Genomic DNA, 16,844 nt, shown 5'->3' with positions numbered 1-16,844 from the left:
AGGGAAGTGCAGATACCCTGAAGCAGAAGTTCATCAAGAGTTTTAAGGCAGCAGCATCCAACTGTATAGAAAAAATATGTTTAATCAGAGCTAGTAAATTTGAGATAATTATCAGATGTGCAGTTTGATAGGAAAACGGTTTCATTCTTGCAGCATGATAGTGGTGATGGGGAGTCAGGTGGAGAAAGCTTTGGTATTTTAATAGTCAAAGCTATTTATTTTCTTGGAAATTGCACCAGTAGACTTCTGTACAAACAAGCACAGTACGTAAGTACACAGCAGTTCCTTTTAAGTGCAAGGAATATACAGTGAGTGTACCTGGCCAGTAACTTTTCTTACTTACTTTCTTCCACAGGTGTTTGAGACTTTAAATTTAGCACACAGCCATTGTCCCAGTCAATATGTGTTTACACAAAGAAGTACCCTGCTCTTGTGAGAAAGGTTATATTTCCTAATAGGCATTTCTACTGCCACTTTGTAGAATTCTCTTTGTGTAACATGATCCAAAAGTTTTGCACATCTTGTGTGTACTTAAAATATAAAATAATAGTTTAATCTCATATTAGTCTATTGATTGTATTTAAACTGTCCTTGTTTGTGATAGCATTGAACTGAATTTTTTTGCATGTAGGCTTATACCCAATATTTTTCAGTCACAGATGGCTTAATTTAAAATACAGAGTTGTTTTATAAACTATAGCAATGTGAATGCTTATGTTCTAATACTCATGTGAACAGCTGTCCACTGAGTTATGTACCTTGCTACTTGCTGAGCATATGGTGTTACAACTCAGTTTCAAATCGTACAGGTAGTGGAGCTGTACCTGTGGCCTGCACAGGATCCTTTATGCAGTGTTCAGGAACTAAAATAGTGGGACCCTTGTCTTTGTTCAGCCATTTGTAATACTAGCATTATTCCAAATTCTGACATCAGAATTCCATGCATTGAAGATCATTACCACAAAGGAGTCATCCCCATCTACAGACATAAATGTATCCTGAACAATGGAGAATCATTAACAGATAGGTGCCTTAATTCTACCAAGTAGTTGTGAGACTTCAAAAATATTAGCAATAAGGGTATTGTCAAGAACAACACATGTTGTGTACCAACCAATTTATTCTTCCCCATTTGCACCCGCTTTTTATATAGAAATTAGTTTATGCAAGTAAGTGCCACATATCAGGTAGTTGACAGCGGAAGTAACGCAGTACGTTCTAAAGCACATACAAAAGGGTTTTTCTTGGATCTTTTGAGACAAGCATGCATTCCAAAATCCTGCATGCCTTTTACGTTTTAATAAATAAAAATCTTAATGAACACAACTAATTTGTTCATCTCACAATATCTGCCAACATATTAAAAAGTATAGTATGCTGAAAACACTGAATTGTGTTTAAACTTCTCTATCCTATACTGTTTTTCTGGTTTGAAGCATACCTGTATGCTCCCCTTTCTCATGTATGCAAATTGCATTTTTAAATAATTTATACATACTAATATCAACAAAATCTAAAGAAATACATGGATATTTGTAACAGTCAAATACCAAGCACTAAGCTGTCATACGTGATAGAGTACTGGCTTGCCTTCTTGTGAGCAAGCTTGAAGAAGAGCCATTCAGATTTATTCTGTGATTACTGGGAAAAAGTTTCTTCATTATCCTATCAGATCTCCTTCTCCTTTGAAGTTCCCTTCAAATGGTTGGTAGGGAATGGAATGACAGCTCCTATAAATTAATTTTATTGCCTGAAGATTGAATGGTTGGGCTTCTGTTGCAACACGAACAAGAAAAAAATACATAATCTTTCTTGCCTTTTTCACTTTTTAATTTACTGCATGGAGTAATGCAGTTGTGAGAGACTGGCTTCTATTTCTGTTTCCCTGTTGTCTTGTCTTCCAGCCTGTATTAAATGCAAGTAGGTAAGAGAAGGTGAAGGGTTAAGGGAAATGTCCTGATGATGGACCATCACTAAAGGCAGCTGTAGGAGTGCTGCTAAGGCAGAGCACCTGCCCCTGGCCATGAATGATCTAGTAGCTTTCTAGAGTACTTCTAATAGTGTGGCATGGGGTGATTAACAGTTTTGTTTGCTTTACCCTCCACCTTTATGTTTATTACCTTTCATCATATCGTCACCTCAGCCTTCTCTCTAAATTGAGAAGTTTCAGCTTTTTTATGCTGTTATAAAGCTGCCACTTTACCCACTTCATAATTTTAGTTTCCCTCCATACATCCCACATCCTACTTTGGCTTTGACACACAGCTCAGACCTGCACTGTACTCAAGATTTGGGTGCACCGAAATTTTAGAGAGAGGCAAAATAGTTCTCCCTCATTCCCTTGTCTCCCTTGTAAAAAGCTAATTAGGTGATCAGGGTCAAATTTTTTTCTAAATATGTCTGCATCCAGAAGCTTGATTTATACCCTGAAGCACACAGATTTTCAAAACCTCAGCGCTTACTCTGAGGGAAAATGGGAGTTAGTAAATATTAAGTGTTTGCCTAGATCTCTTTATATTAGATATCTACTGGAGACAGCCTTTTTGAAGGATTATGCTAAATGGGTATTTTAAAAAATAAGATCAGTACACTGAAGAAAGACAAATTTTAGAGAATGTTTCAGTCCCAAACACTTTTTCTGGCACTGTTAGCCACAGGTGTCTGGGTTTTGTCACAAACTCTAATCTCTACTCTTACAAGCAGCCTCACTGAAGTCAAATATTTTTGCTTCAGAAAAAGCTAATAAAAAGGCTGACCTTAAACTTTTGCTTTTGAGCAGCATTACAAGTTCTTCAGTTGTTCCTTACCTCACATTCATGCCAGGTCTGAAGAAATATTCCATGAGCATTTCATAAATTATCTTTGATTCTAGTACTAGAATAACAGGCAACTGTGACCTGGTTACAAGGGTTCTGTTCATCATCTATCTTTGGTATTCCTTGAAAAACTTGCCTTGCCCCAGAAAGTCCCTGTACCAACCCTATTTGACAAGGGACTCTCTTGTTTTCCTTACCTTTGGTGGCAGTGTGTGCACAGATTAAATAGAATGAGCTCTTTTAAATTTGATATTTAGTAAATGAAGCATAATATTCTTGCATTCCTATCACTTGTGCCTTTTATAAAGTTTTGACTGCAGCTGGTTTTGAATATTTTGATTTTACCTTAACTTGTCCAGTGTTTCATGAAATTTCGGTGTGGCAGATATAGTTGCTTTAGAAAGTATAAGGTTGCCATGAACTTAGGTACAGGATCACTCCTGCACAGTGTAGTATATTGCCCCAAGGCATGTGGTCTTTCTATAGCAGTCCTCCATTTATTATGAACTCTAATACCAGTTGATTATTTAATGTTGATTATGAAAAATGGAAGAATCCAAGCTGCAAAGCTAATTGCTGAAATGTTACTATTTTGTTTGTAAGGTTAAAAATATAGTAAATGTAATTGAACATTAATCACCTTACTTATTTTCTCCCTTTTGTTAAATTTGGGACTTATTTTTAAATTTAATTCAATGTTTTAAGGTAAGTTTGGTATGTTACTTTCTCTTTGCTAAATATGCTATTTATTTTATCTATTGTTATGGCTGTCCCCCCCAAAATTCCAAATCAGAATTGGACTCTCATTACACCATTAAAATTTCTTCACTGAGAGAGGTCAAGCACTGGAACAGGCTTCCCAGGGAAGTGGTTGAGTCACCATCACTGGATGTTTTTAAAAGATATGTATATGTTGCACTTGGGGACATGGTTTAATAGTGGACTTGGCAGTGCTAGGGCAATCGTTGGGCTTGATGATCTTTCCAACCTTAATGATTCTATGGTTCTGGTATATTTAAAATATTTATTGAAATCTCAATATAAGCTATTTTGTATATCATACCATAAACCAGGTTAAGATAAAATGATAAAAGCAAATACTTTAAAAAGTAAAAAACCAAAAAAAAAAGTAAATACAACAGAGCTGAGCTAGCATCATTTTAGGGTGCAAGTTCCTAAGAGACGAAAATTATCAAAATATGGGGTGATAAAATGTAAGATTAATTGCATGCACACAGAACTTTTTTCATGTGTCAAGTCTTGAAGAACTGACATCAGAGAGTATCCAGTTCGTTGAAAGATTTTTCTGGAGTTAAAAACAATTATGCTAAACCTTTAAGGAATTAATGAAGTATCTTGTTCCTCAGGGTGTATTTTTATGAGCTGTAGTTTTACTTTTCAGAGCCTCAGAATAATATCCACAAGGAAATATGTAATTTGGGAAAGTTAATTTTGACCCTCAGATGAAACCTCTAACATATGAAATATTTGCTGTGACGTTTGGTTTGTTTTTAATTATGAAAAATTGCTTCATACAGGGCTTTCTGAAAACTATAGTATTCTGGGAAGTAGCATGGTCCAGTGGATAGGTCACAGGACTGCATCTCAGGAGAATGGGGCTTTCTTCCTGGCTTTTCAAAAACCAGGAGTGCATAAACTTTAGCAAGGCATTTTTGCCAGAGCTGTTGTCTGTTTCTCTCTATGAAATAAGATTAATCATTAGCCTTTTAAAAACACAGATGATAAAGCATATGTAAGTATTACTGGGTTTATACACTAAAGGTCATCACTGCATCTCTAGTTTGTCCGACATTACCACCTTAAATAACAATTTGTAATAATGCTGTTAGCAAAGAATGTTTACTCCGTTTTGTATAGTTTGTCTCTTTAGATCATCACAGATAGGAAATGGCTAAGCCCTTTGAGGGGATTATAAATGTATTGTTTTCAGAACTCTTAATTTTCAACTGAAACATGTATTCAACTCCTATGTAAATTTTTCCATTATTTCCTGTGTGAATTTCTGCTTGCTCTAGCCCAAATTACCTTAGGGCTTATGTACAACTCCAGTGGCATTACTTTATTATAAAAGGAAATTAATTTATGTGCTTGCATCTAATGGCATACAATCTTTAGTAATTACAACCATCTGAACTTTCTTCTCCATGTGAAGAGAAGTTGCATTCACATTATTTGAGGTTAGAACTAAGCTTATATTTTAAATCTGTTTCTAAGGGAGGCATTTTCAGTCTGAGTTCTACAAAGCTGGAGATCTAACTAGAGAAAATGGCAGATACTGTTTCAACTCAAACAAGCTGTGTGTATTCTACATGGTGATACAAACTCCAAACTAGCTCTTCATTATTCCAAGTTTGTATGGAAGTTCTTTTCTCCCTTTAAAAACTCTACACAGGACATTTAGGTAAAACTCTGAGAGCAGCAAAAATGGCTTAACATAAATATTTATGTAAATCATCAGCTGGGGACAAATAACATGTAAATAACACCTTATACCTATTTAAGAACAAATAATGACTGTGAGTACTCAGATCTTTATACAATGTTTGACAAAATAATGCGAGACACCAGTACATTTTGGGACGGTTTCTGAATCATAGCAGCATATCATAATTTTTACTTTCTATTCTTGATTCATCTGTCAAACTTCATTACAATATATGCTAAGCTGTTATTTTCTCTATGGTGAAAACTTTGTGTTTTGAATCATTTCTTATCACTCATCTTTGGAGAGAGGATTTTGCATTTCCCAAATCTCCATCATCCTCTCTGCTGGAGGTAAGATACAATGTTTAAAGAAAAAAATAAACCTTATGAAGATAAAATGTTTATCCTAACAAACAAGTAATTTTCTAATAACTTCAATTTTTTTTTCCAGGCTCTAACAGATTTTAATGCTGCAGATTTGTCACTTCATTGTCTTTGTTGACTAAGGTGCTCTAATCCCAGTTGTTTAATTGTTCTGATCATGCAAATTTGTAGCATGGATGAAGAGGTCCATCCATCTCAGTCTGATGAAATTAGCTGTAGTAGTACGTTGCATAAATAGATAGCTACTTGTATAGTAGCTACATTGCATAGATATCTAAAGCTACTACTTACTTGTTTTGTTTTCCTTGCTCCAGCCTGCATACTGTTTGGGCTGTGCAAAACAGACATGAGAAACTTAACAATTTGTGGGGTTGTAGTAGTTCTAAGCAGGCAATCATGGTTTAAAAGGATAAAAACTTTTATTTTATTTGAAGTCCTAGAAGGACCAAATGAAATAAATAAAGATCTTTAAACTGAACTTGCTCTATAGAAAGGCATTCTATTTCAAGGTAGTTAAATTTTCTCTTTTTTCCTTTATGTTTGGTTGTTGTGTTTTGGGGTTTTTTTAATTATAGTAATTTCAAGGAGTTTGTTTACTCCTCAGAAATATTAAAGCCTTTCATTTATCTCTGAAATCTTTTGATGAAGTTGTCTGGCTGTGAAGAGCACCAGCTTTTGCTTCTAATAGGAAAAAAGCTGTGTAGATCTCTTGTCTGTGCCACTATAGAAAATGAGCCAAAGAATTGAACACTGGCCTCTGTCAATGCTGTATATTCTCTTGAATTCAGTGCTTCTCCATTAAAGACTTTTTTCTTCTAGCATGGTTTGTTAGCTTTCTAAAAGGAGATCTAAGGTTGTGACTTAATCCTTGCAAGATGAAGGCAACATGAAATGCAGACTTTTCTCCTGTTCTGAACTTAGAGCAAACTTTGCAGAAGGCTCAGTATTGTTGCTAAATAAATGTAGAACCACTGCACTATGCATGGAAAATAGGGAAAGCAAGGTGATGTATAAGTGTTCTTGGCTTTATGAAAAAGATATTGTAGTCAATGACATCTTGCATGTAAGTAAAACAAGAAAGTAACCTACCCCCTGTAATGAAATTTAAATAATTTCAAGTCAAAAGAGTATAAAATCCCGTTCTTTCCTCCCCACCTTTCTTAGGATGTGGGAACAAAATGTTATGTGTTCTTGTTGATAAGAGATGGGAGTTTGAGATGGTGGATTCAGTTCTGCAGACAATGGTGTTCAAACATGTGAAGCATGTATAGGAGGGTGATAACACTGCTAATTCTCCATTTTTATAGATACTTGAATCATTTTGTCACTTCAAGATCTGAATGATTCCTAACATCTGTTGATCCAAAATGAATGTGTACTCATTCAATTTGTACACCTGTCCCCTGCCAGTACAAATTTAGAAGCCAAAGTGTTGAGCATAAGTATTAAACATCTTAGTTTACGGTAGACTTACTTGTCTAAAAGTAGTGTGCTAGCTAAGGAATAGAATCTGCAGCAGCCCAACGTTCATGAAACATTCATGGAACTTTATTCCACTTATTAGTGTTAGGGCTGAGTGGGCTTTACATACCCATAGGTATTGCGATTGGGACCCATCAGTTTAACATCTTTGTTGGTGACATGCACAGTGGGATCAAGTGTACCCTCAACAAGTTTACTAATGACACCAAGCTGTGTGGTGTGGTAAATATGCTGGACAGGAGAGACACCATCTAGACTGACCTTGACAGGCGTGACAGGTAGGGCCATGCAAACTTCCTGAAGTTCCACAAGGCCATGTGCAAGGTCCTGCACCATGGCGGGGGCAAATCCCAAGCACAAATACAGGCTGGGCAGAAGAAGGACAAGAAGCCTGACATGTCTCAGCAGTGTGTACTCACAGCTCAGAAAGCCCAGCTGTGTCCTGGGCTGTGTCAAAATAAGCATGGCCAGCAGGGAGGTGATTCTCCCCCTCCACTCTCATGAGACCCCCACCTGGAGTTATTTATGTCTAGGTCTGGGGCCCCCAGCAAAAGACATGGACCTGTTGGAATGAGTCCAGAGGAGGGCCACTAAGTTTATTACAGGGCTGGAGGACCTCTCCTATGAAGTCAAGCTGAGAGAGCTGGGGTTGTTCAGCCTGGAGAACACTTCAGAGAGACCTTACAGCAGCCTTCCACTATCTAAAGGGGTCTGCAAGAAGAATGGAGATGGGCTTTTTACAAGGGCATGTTGTAAAAAACAACATGGAGTGCCTTTAAGCTGAAGGAGGGTAGGTTTAGATTAGCCAGTAGGAAGGAATTATTTTCTGTGAGGGTGGTGAGGCACTTAAATAGATTGCCCAGAGAAGTTATGGATGCCCCATCCCTGGAAGTGGTCAAGGCCAGGTCAGATGGGGCATTAACCTGGTCTACTGGAAGATGTCCCTGCTCATGGAAGGGGAGTTGGAATCAGATGATCTTTAAATGGATCTTAAGATCCCTTCAAACCAAACCATTCTAGGATTCTACAATTATATGATGATTTCTCAAATATCGGAGCCACCACCACAGCCCCTAGAGCACAAGAAGGGCTGCAGCCCAGCTCTGCCACTGCAGCATGGCACTGAAGAGCAGTGGTCTCTGGGCTGTCTCATTCTGCTCCAGTTCCTGCAGCAGCCGAGTCATCTCCTGTCTCAGCATTTCCATATACTGCCACATGCGCTCACGTGTGGCCTCATCCAGCTCCCTACTGACCGTCTGCATGTGCTGGATGATGATGTTTCACACCACATGGAAGAACACTTGGGCAGCCATGGCCTGGAGGAGGAGGGAGAAGAGTCAAGTGGGTCTGGGAAGCATCAGGGAGCAGGCATGGGAGCTGCACAGAGCTCGGAGCAGGTAGGAGTAGGGGTGAGGCTGCTGGCAGGGGGCCAGGTTCTTGATGCAGGGTGAGAATCCACATTTCTGTCCCAGCTCTAGCCCAGCCCAGCCTCACCCTGCCTGCTCACCTCTGGCCCAGGCCCTGAAAACCAGCTCCACTGTGACTTGTCCCCTAGGGTGTCATGCGGCCAAAGTCCCTCACCGACATTCCCAGGCCCACCCTGGCTCTGCAGCTCACAGCTTTCCTGGTAGCAAGAGCCTCGATAGGACACAGCCTTGAAGGACAGACCCACCGGGCACAACTGGTAATAGGGGTAGGCTACAGGAGTGGTGTGGAGGTGCATGTGATAAATCACAGGTGTAATTCACAAATCGTTTAAGAAAGATGTTCTCTACTTTTGTTAAGTTCTGCTTTTATAAAGATAGTTTCTGTTTTAAACCAAGCTGTTATGCTTGTAAGTGCCTTTACACAACCCCCCACAAGGCAGCCACAAGGCAGCCTAGCACAACCCCCACCAGGAGCCTGCGCAACCCCACAGTGAGGACTATGCCCAGCAACAACCACAACGCAGAACACACCAGCCTAGACGACTCAGCAGCCAATCAAGACTCATGAAGAAACGCCAATCAAGGCCCATGAGGGGACACAAGGGGAGGGAAATGCAAAGGAGTATAAAAGATGGTTACTTGTAACCATTGGGTGTGGTGCCGTGGGTGCAGCAGGAGATTCACCCGGCCGCCCAGCGCTGTTTGGCTGATACCTGCTTGCTTTTTTTTTTTTTTTTTAATTAATAAATTTTTAAATTAGATCCACATCTCTGATTGGCTTTTTGAGACCTAATTTATAAGAAATTGGTGCCGTGACTCGGATAGGGGTCTTCCCCTGGAGTTCCCCAAAGGGAGGCGCCCCATCATGATTTGACGGCCTGGAGGGAGCACTTCACAGGCGCCCCTACCTGACGAACCTAAATTCCAGGTATCAGCCAAGGGTTAGAAACCCCTGAAATTTCGTGCACGAAGACCACAAGACACGGGACAACGGGGTGTGAGTACAGAAACACACTACGGTCTTAAGTGGTCAGGGTGGTTTTCCCAGAGTGCAGTGTGTGAGACGCCCACATAGAGGCGACACGAGTGCGGGCTCTCCAGTAGGCCCCGACAGGGAGGACACGAGTGTGTGCGTGTGTGAGGGCACTCCGAAAGATGGGACAGGGGTGTAGCAAGGCCTCTCATTCCATGGGTGGGGGTGCGAAACTCCCGGATATCCCTCCTGATAGTCCATTGGGAAGGCTACTCAATTATTGGGCTGACGACCCTCGGAAACAGGGGAAGAGTAAAAGTAAAATGATACATTATTGTATGGTGGTCTGGGGAGGAAAGCAAATTAGACCAGACTCTTTGTATTGGCCCGTATTTGGATCAGATAAAGAATTTGTGTGCCAAGCATTGAACATTTGGGTTAACAGTAAGAAATCGTTCAATCAGGAAGAGAGCGACTATGCAGCTCTCTGGCTCCCTTATACGAGAAGAGCAGGGTGTTTATGCTTCAAAAGAAAGATAAACAAAAAAAGTCTGCTGATTCACCCCCACCATACGTGCCATCCCCCCTTACAACTCTGCCGGATCAGGCACAGGGGAGAGGGGCAGAGCCCCCCTCAGCTCTGCTAGATCAGGCGCAGGGGGGAAGGGCAGAACCTCCTTCAGCTCTGCCGGATCGGGCGCAGGGGGGAAGGGCGGAGCCACTATCTCCTGGAGATCAGGGAACCCCCTGTCTGGAGACGAGAGTGGCATCTCGCAAGGCCCGGTAACCCAGAGCAGAGCTCGCAACCTATATCCCCTACGGGAGGTGACTGTGGAGATGGTGAACCAACAGGGGAGTGGGCAAGCACCCGGCATAGAATATGTGGCAATTCCTCTGGACTCCATGGATGTCCGTGAATTTAAAAAAGAGATGAGACATCTTTTAAAAAGCCCTCTCGGGGTAGCAGAAAGTGTAGATCAGTTCCTAAGCCCAAATATCTATACCTGGGACGAGTTACAATCAACTTTAGGCATCTCATTCACAGCAGAAGAAAAGCGTATAATTAAGACAGCAGGTATGCGAATTTGGGATAATCAACATCCACAGAGTCCCATTAGTGATGTAAAATGGCCGTTACAGCAGCCCAATTGGGATAACCAAAACCCACAAGATCGGGTTAACATGCGAGACCTGAGAGCTTATGAGATAAGTTTCTTCTGTCTGAGAGCTTACGGGCTGAGAGAGAGTTTCACCCTCCACAGAAAAAGAAAAGGCAAAGACATGGGCAAAGTTGTGTGTTTTTACTGCCAGAAACCAGGGCATTTGAAGAGAACTTGTAGGCAGAGGATTGCCGATAAGAAAATGTTTGCTGAAAATTAGGGATGTCAGGAGCTCTATTTGCTGGAGTCACATTAGACCACTGAGCCCTTGATAAAGATTAAGATAAGACCCCAGCGACAAGAATTTAAGTTCCTTGTGAACTCAAGAGCTGAAAAACCAACGATTCAATCCTTGCCATTAGAGTGCAGAATTTCCAAAGACACAGTACAAGTGATTGGGGCAAAAGGAGAGCCTTTTGGAGTACCCGTAATTAAGAATGTACTATTTGAAACGCCATCTAGATTAAGGTTGAAATCATTACTACTATTACCAGAAGCTGAATTTAATTTGTTGAGATAAGATTTGATGATTAAATTAAGCATTGAGCTACAAATAAAGGAAAAAAAAAAGCAGAAATTACTGAGGTTTAAATTTGTGTTGAAATTCACCAGTTTACTGATTGCTGTTGGCCGTTTGTTTAGTTACAAGAAAAGTAATGCTTCATGCCAGCAATTGCCTGCTTTAGTTTGTAATTTTTTTATGCATTTGTTGTTGTTTAAAATTAGCATACAAATCTGTGTGTCTAACATCACAGGCTTAATTTAAGTAGAAAAGAAAAAAATCATGGTCTCAGAATACACTGATGTTCATCTGTAGTACCTGTGTCCATCTTGGGTGTGCAAGTCATTGATTTACAGCTGCTGTCAGAGAGGCAAGTGCAATGTGAAAAGATTCTCTTGAAAGATGGCTTAATTGACACAGTTGGCATAAAACTGCCCAAAGTTGCAAAGAATAGTAACCAAAGATGCCTGAAAGGACAGAGTTTAAGACATGCTTGGTTAAGCTGCCTGTTTCTTTAAAATGAAGTCAATCTGTTCTGTCCCAAGAAATCTCTGGCAGTACTTAAGAGTGTGAGAGAAGCTAGATAAGTACTCAGCTAATACACTCCAGATGTGAATAGAAGGGACACTCTGTGCCCTTCAGAAGTGAATGCAATCACAGCACCTGACAAGCAGGGTCAGGGTGAAAAGAGAAGATGAATCCAGGGCATTCAAGTTGCTCCTGCTGCTAAAAGACTGTGCCTGTGGAAGCAGATGTTCCATGTGCCCCGTTACCCAGACAGTGAGCTGGAAGGATCAGCTTTAACTCTGAAGTTAATTTAGTTTACTGATTTAATGGTTTGTTTAAATATTTGAAAAAGCACAGTTAAACTTTGAGTCAGACATATCACTCACTGATGTTTAATAACCAGATTTTAGTGGTTTTCTTTTCTTGGTACAGATTCCTGACTGACATGGTTGATTGTAAATGACCATTTGATTTGAATACCATGCAATTGGATGTATAGGAGCAAAGATTTTGTATAACTGGAAAAGTTTTATTATTACTGGAATTGTGTTCAATCAAATGCATTGTTTAAAATTGTTTCCCTTCTGCCTTACTACCAGTTAGAGACTAAATGCACTAAGTAGTGTGGTCCACATCATTTTGCAGAAGATGAGCACAGTGTTAACTATCTTCATTCAATACTGAATCTGCCGTGCAGACTGCTGAAAGGAAGGGAGTCAAGTCCTGGTTGGACCCCTGGGAGCGAGAAAGTGGTAGAGAGGGATTCAAGTTCGGTTGCCCGAACCCCTGGGATCGATTAGACAAGAGTCTGCCTTACGAACTGCTGAGAAAGGATAAACTCACGCCAGCCGTGTGAAGAAACTCACCCGAGATCTGAGGTAGCAGATCATCGCGTCACAGCAGCCTGAAGATTTAAAGCTAAGACTCAAAAAGCAATAACTTTCCTATAATCAGCATGCATCCTGTTAACATTTGTCTAAAGAAGCCTACCCACAGTCATAGATCAGGGTACACTTTTGGTCAATATATACAAGACTACGTAGTTAAATGTTATAATGCTGATTGCAATTGTTATCCTTTTGTATGCTTTGTTTGCAAAGTATGCAAGGAAAAGTGGTGGACCCATTGCAGGCGAGGGACGCCCCCATCGGGGATTTGCCTCCCTTGCTATAAAGCTGAAAGAGATGACACAATGCAAATGTTACAATTGGCAGTTAACCTGGGCAGATTGGAAAAAGGGTCTAAAGAATGGTGGGAGATCTTTGCCCAAGGCATTCACCCCGAGTTGTACTGTTACCATTCCAATGAACCCAAACCCTTGGTAGCCGAACTTATTGGGAGCGAATGCAGAGTTGAACTTATATACCTACCTCCCGGAGGAGAAGCAGTTAAACATAAAAACTGGAAGAGTTATAAGATCCGCTGGAAACAGCGGGTGGAAACCTATGGGTTCCCTGGAGAGATCCCTTGCTGCCGTGAAGAAGGATATCCCTGTGGCCAGAGGCAACCTGGTCGACGAGCGAAGCAGAGAGAAATCAAGAGTGGAAACAAAACCTGGGATCATGACTCTGAGCTCCCTTTCCACAGAGTGGAGTCAACTGAGGTGTTTGCCAGCCAAATTGGGGAACAATCCGGCTTTCTTTAAAACATCAAAAACAATGAGGTCCCCCACTAGAACCTTGCCAATATTATATACAACCTTAATAGTAGCCTGTTTTACTTGCTCAGTATCCTGCAGCACTTTGATTCAGACACATCCACACCAGCCCTTTAAATGGTCTATAATTAATATAGACACATTCGCAGTAGTCGAAAGTAAAAGAGTAATAGAGCTACAAGCACCCAGCTTTAAACTGCACCTAAGTTCCTTTATTAAGATCTGGTGGTTTTTTTTTCAAAGACAACAAAAACAGAAAGATCTAGATCATCATCCACACAGCTTGCTCAGCGATCACAGCGCGCTGCTCCATCAGCATAGCAAAACAAGCACTCTAGCACTCCACCTCGGAGCTGGGGGCACGCAGAGGCTGCTTAAAAGCAGCACACCTGGTACTCATCAAAACAATACAAAACCATTCCAATTAATAGTAATAATGAGGGCCTAGCCCTCAGCAGTTGTGGAGGGGCGGCAGCCCGGTGCCGCCCAATGCGACATCCCATTGACTGAGGTGAATGTGGCGGAGACCGGAGCCGCTGAGGATGTGATCTCCTGGGGCTCAGTCGAGGCTGAGCCATGAGCCGCCCTCCCTCCTCCCACAACAAAGTTTTGTGTTGGTCTATAGGTTCAAAGTTTGCTGTACCCCTCCTCTCTCCGCCCCTGTTGCCTCCCTGCTTCTAGCTTGTTCTGTTGCTGTGCTCCCCTGATTGGTTCTATGTACTCCCCTCCCTTGTTGTTTCTAATTTGCTCCCCCTGCTGCCTGTCATGTTTCCCCGGGCCTGATTGGCCCCGCCCCTGCATTCCCGCCCCAGGAAACCCCGGGGCTCCCTTTAACACCTCAGTGCCATCTTGCCCTTGTGGTCAGAGGCTTCGGACCACTGACCCTGCCGGACCTCTGCCCGAGGGTGACAACAGTTCCCTCCCCGCTTGCACTCCCCAAATAAAGGACTGTTGCTGCTCCTCCACGTCTGGGACTGGTCTCATTTCGTGGGGATCGCCACCTCATCCTCCTGCCTGCCTGGACTGTTCCCCTACCTTGCAAAGGGTCCCCCCAAATCCAATCGGGGCACCCTGGGATTGGGTAAGCCGCCGTCGGGTGGCCGCAGTGAGGGTCGAGCCGCCGACCCTGGGGGAGAAAACCGCTTGCTAGCCGGGTTCCCCTGCCTCAAAGAGCCGGACCACTGCAGTGTCCGAGGGCCATTGTCCTCAACGGGGACAACCTCGGAAAACCAAACAACTACAAGTGGCGCCCAACGTCTACCCTCCGGACCTGCCTGCCCCTTTTGGTAAAAAGGGAGGAAGACGTCGGGACGTCGCCGCTGCAGCGAGTGGAAGCACCTCGGCTCGCTGAGAGTGCTCCTCGCTCCCTCGTTCCAGCTCCAGAGCCACGAAAACCGGAGTCGCCGCTTTGTGTTTGGGTGAGTTGGGGTTTCTGGGGACGGGAGGTCCCTGGGCTCACCTTCTTATTTTATTTTTCCCCTTCGGAGGCTCTGGGCACCAGTTTGTCGGTTGCCCCTCTATTTTTCAGGAGGAGAAATGGGGGGCAAGCTGACAAAACCCCAGCGTGAATTTTATGTTAACGTTAAGTCTTCCCTAACCCTAGCTGATTTTACTTTTTCGTCCACCCGCCTGAAGAGTTTTGTTCGTTTTATTTTTGCTGAAATCCCTAATGTAACCCCCGAGGATGCCCTGTCCTATACCTTTTGGCGTAGGGTGCGCGCTCTCGTGTTCCATTACCAGTCATTAAATGACAAGAGAGCCGCAAAATTCCTAGGGCTCCTTTCACAAATCTTTTTAACTTTCCATCCCTCCTCGGCCAGACCAGGTGGCACCCCTTCTAACCCTTCCCCATCTCTCCGGTCCCCCACCATCCCTAGTCCCCGTCCTTCGCGTGATGTCCGCGGCGGCCCAGAAGGTCCACGGACCCGGGGTTCCCACCTGGTCCCCCGCGCCCCCTCGGACATTACTAACCCCGTCGGAAAAGGAGGCGCGCGACCCTTCTCCGGCACCCTTTCCCCCTGTTGTCCTGAACCCTCTGCCCCAGCTAATGCCTTCCCTGCTAGTCCCCGCACCCGCCGCGTCCATTTTAGTGTCCCCGAGGAGCCACAAAAAGGGGGTGGCGAGTGCCAAAATGGCGCCGGCCACGTGGCGTCCTCTCCCTTTTTCCCGCCGCGTCAAGCTTCTTTTCCGGCTGCCCCACCGGAACCCTACCCTAACCCCTCCCCCTGGGCGACCGCGTCATCGTCGTACGGGCACTCCCCCTCCTCAAATCTCTCCGCCCCTGCATCCAACCCCTTTCTCCAAACCCCTCCTACTTCCCCTCCCCTACCTAAGCCCCACCTTTTCCTCGACTCCTCCCCGGAACCTCAGTTGGTAACCCCTCCCAGTGTTCCTCCCCTCCAAAGTCCCCTCCCCCTGGAGGCGGGTCTCCGGAGTTCCCACGACTCCACTTCCGGTCTGTACCGGAAGGACGCCATCTTGGATGGTCCTCCCACGGTCCCTGACCGGAAGGAGGCCATCTTGGGTGCGTCCTCCGGTGCGGTCCGGAACAGGCAGTCAACCGATGCGGGCCCGGAAGACCTCCAGGCCCCCTTCGCAGCACCTGTCCGCATTTCCTGGTCAGGAAATCGCCCTGTGTACGAGCCCTTCGATCGTGCCGTGCTCAAGGACCTGGCCAAATCACAAAAAGATTTTGGTCGGGACTCCAACTATTTTAAAGCAGTGCTTCACGCCACCCTCACCGGCGTCCCTCTAATTCCCAGTGACATCAAATTAGTAATGTCGTGTCTACTCACTCCCGTGGAATACCAAGAATGGGAGGAGGAGTGGAAGCGACAAATTCGGGAGTTAGAGCCACTGCTTCCTGGGCACGGTACGCCGAATGGCCCGACCTTTGATCTTTCAATGGGCGAAGGGGATTACTTTAAGCCTGAGCGGCAGGCTAGAGAAATCCCCGTTGACATCCTGGTCTCACTGGCTGGTGCTGCAGAACGGGTCCTTCTTGGTATCCCTCCAGGGGATGCCCCAACTGTTCCGTACTTAGAGATTTTCCAGGGCCCCGAGGAATCCTTCGTCACATTTGTAGATCGACTGAAGGCAGCAATCGACCACCAGGTGCCGGACCACAAAATCCGAGACCAGCTACTAGTGGACGGCGCCATCACTAGAGCCAATGTGATCTGCAAAGAGATCATCCTCGCTCTGCCCCATGACCCGCGCCCTACCATCGCGCAGATGGTCAGCGCCTGCCGGCGGCTCGCGGCCGTCAAAGCTCTCAACTCCAGCAATTCCCAGGCGCTGGCCGTCCGTGGTCCCTGCAGCCCCTACACAACGTGTAACCGCTGCAGGAAGAGGGGCCACTATGCTGCCGACTGCCCAACTCCCATCGAGGAAATCTCTAAGTTTTCCCATTCTCCTGCCCCTGCCCGTGCCCAGCGTCCTCCCCCCTCTTCCCTTCGTGACCCTGCCCCCTTCTCACCTTCCTTCCCTGC

General features: G+C 44.0%; 1 long non-coding RNA gene across 1 annotated transcript in view; it reads left to right on the top strand.

Moving 5' to 3' along the window:
• Positions 1 to 7,058: 7,058 nt before the first annotated feature.
• Positions 7,059 to 16,844, top strand: part of LOC146442097 (uncharacterized) — a 35,460-nt gene continuing 25,674 nt past the window's right edge. Inside the window, exon 1 of the long non-coding RNA XR_014850139.1 lies at positions 7,059 to 8,850. This is a non-coding gene — a long non-coding RNA (uncharacterized LOC146442097). The remainder of the gene's footprint in view (positions 8,851 to 16,844) is intronic.

This window comes from Lichenostomus cassidix, chromosome 2 (genome assembly GCF_008360975.1).
Source record: "Lichenostomus cassidix isolate B80296 chromosome 2, HeHo_3.0, whole genome shotgun sequence".
NCBI lineage: Eukaryota > Metazoa > Chordata > Aves > Passeriformes > Meliphagidae > Lichenostomus > Lichenostomus cassidix.
The sequence above is the reverse complement of the archived record's forward strand: the minus strand, read 5'-3'. Positions and strand labels throughout refer to the sequence as shown.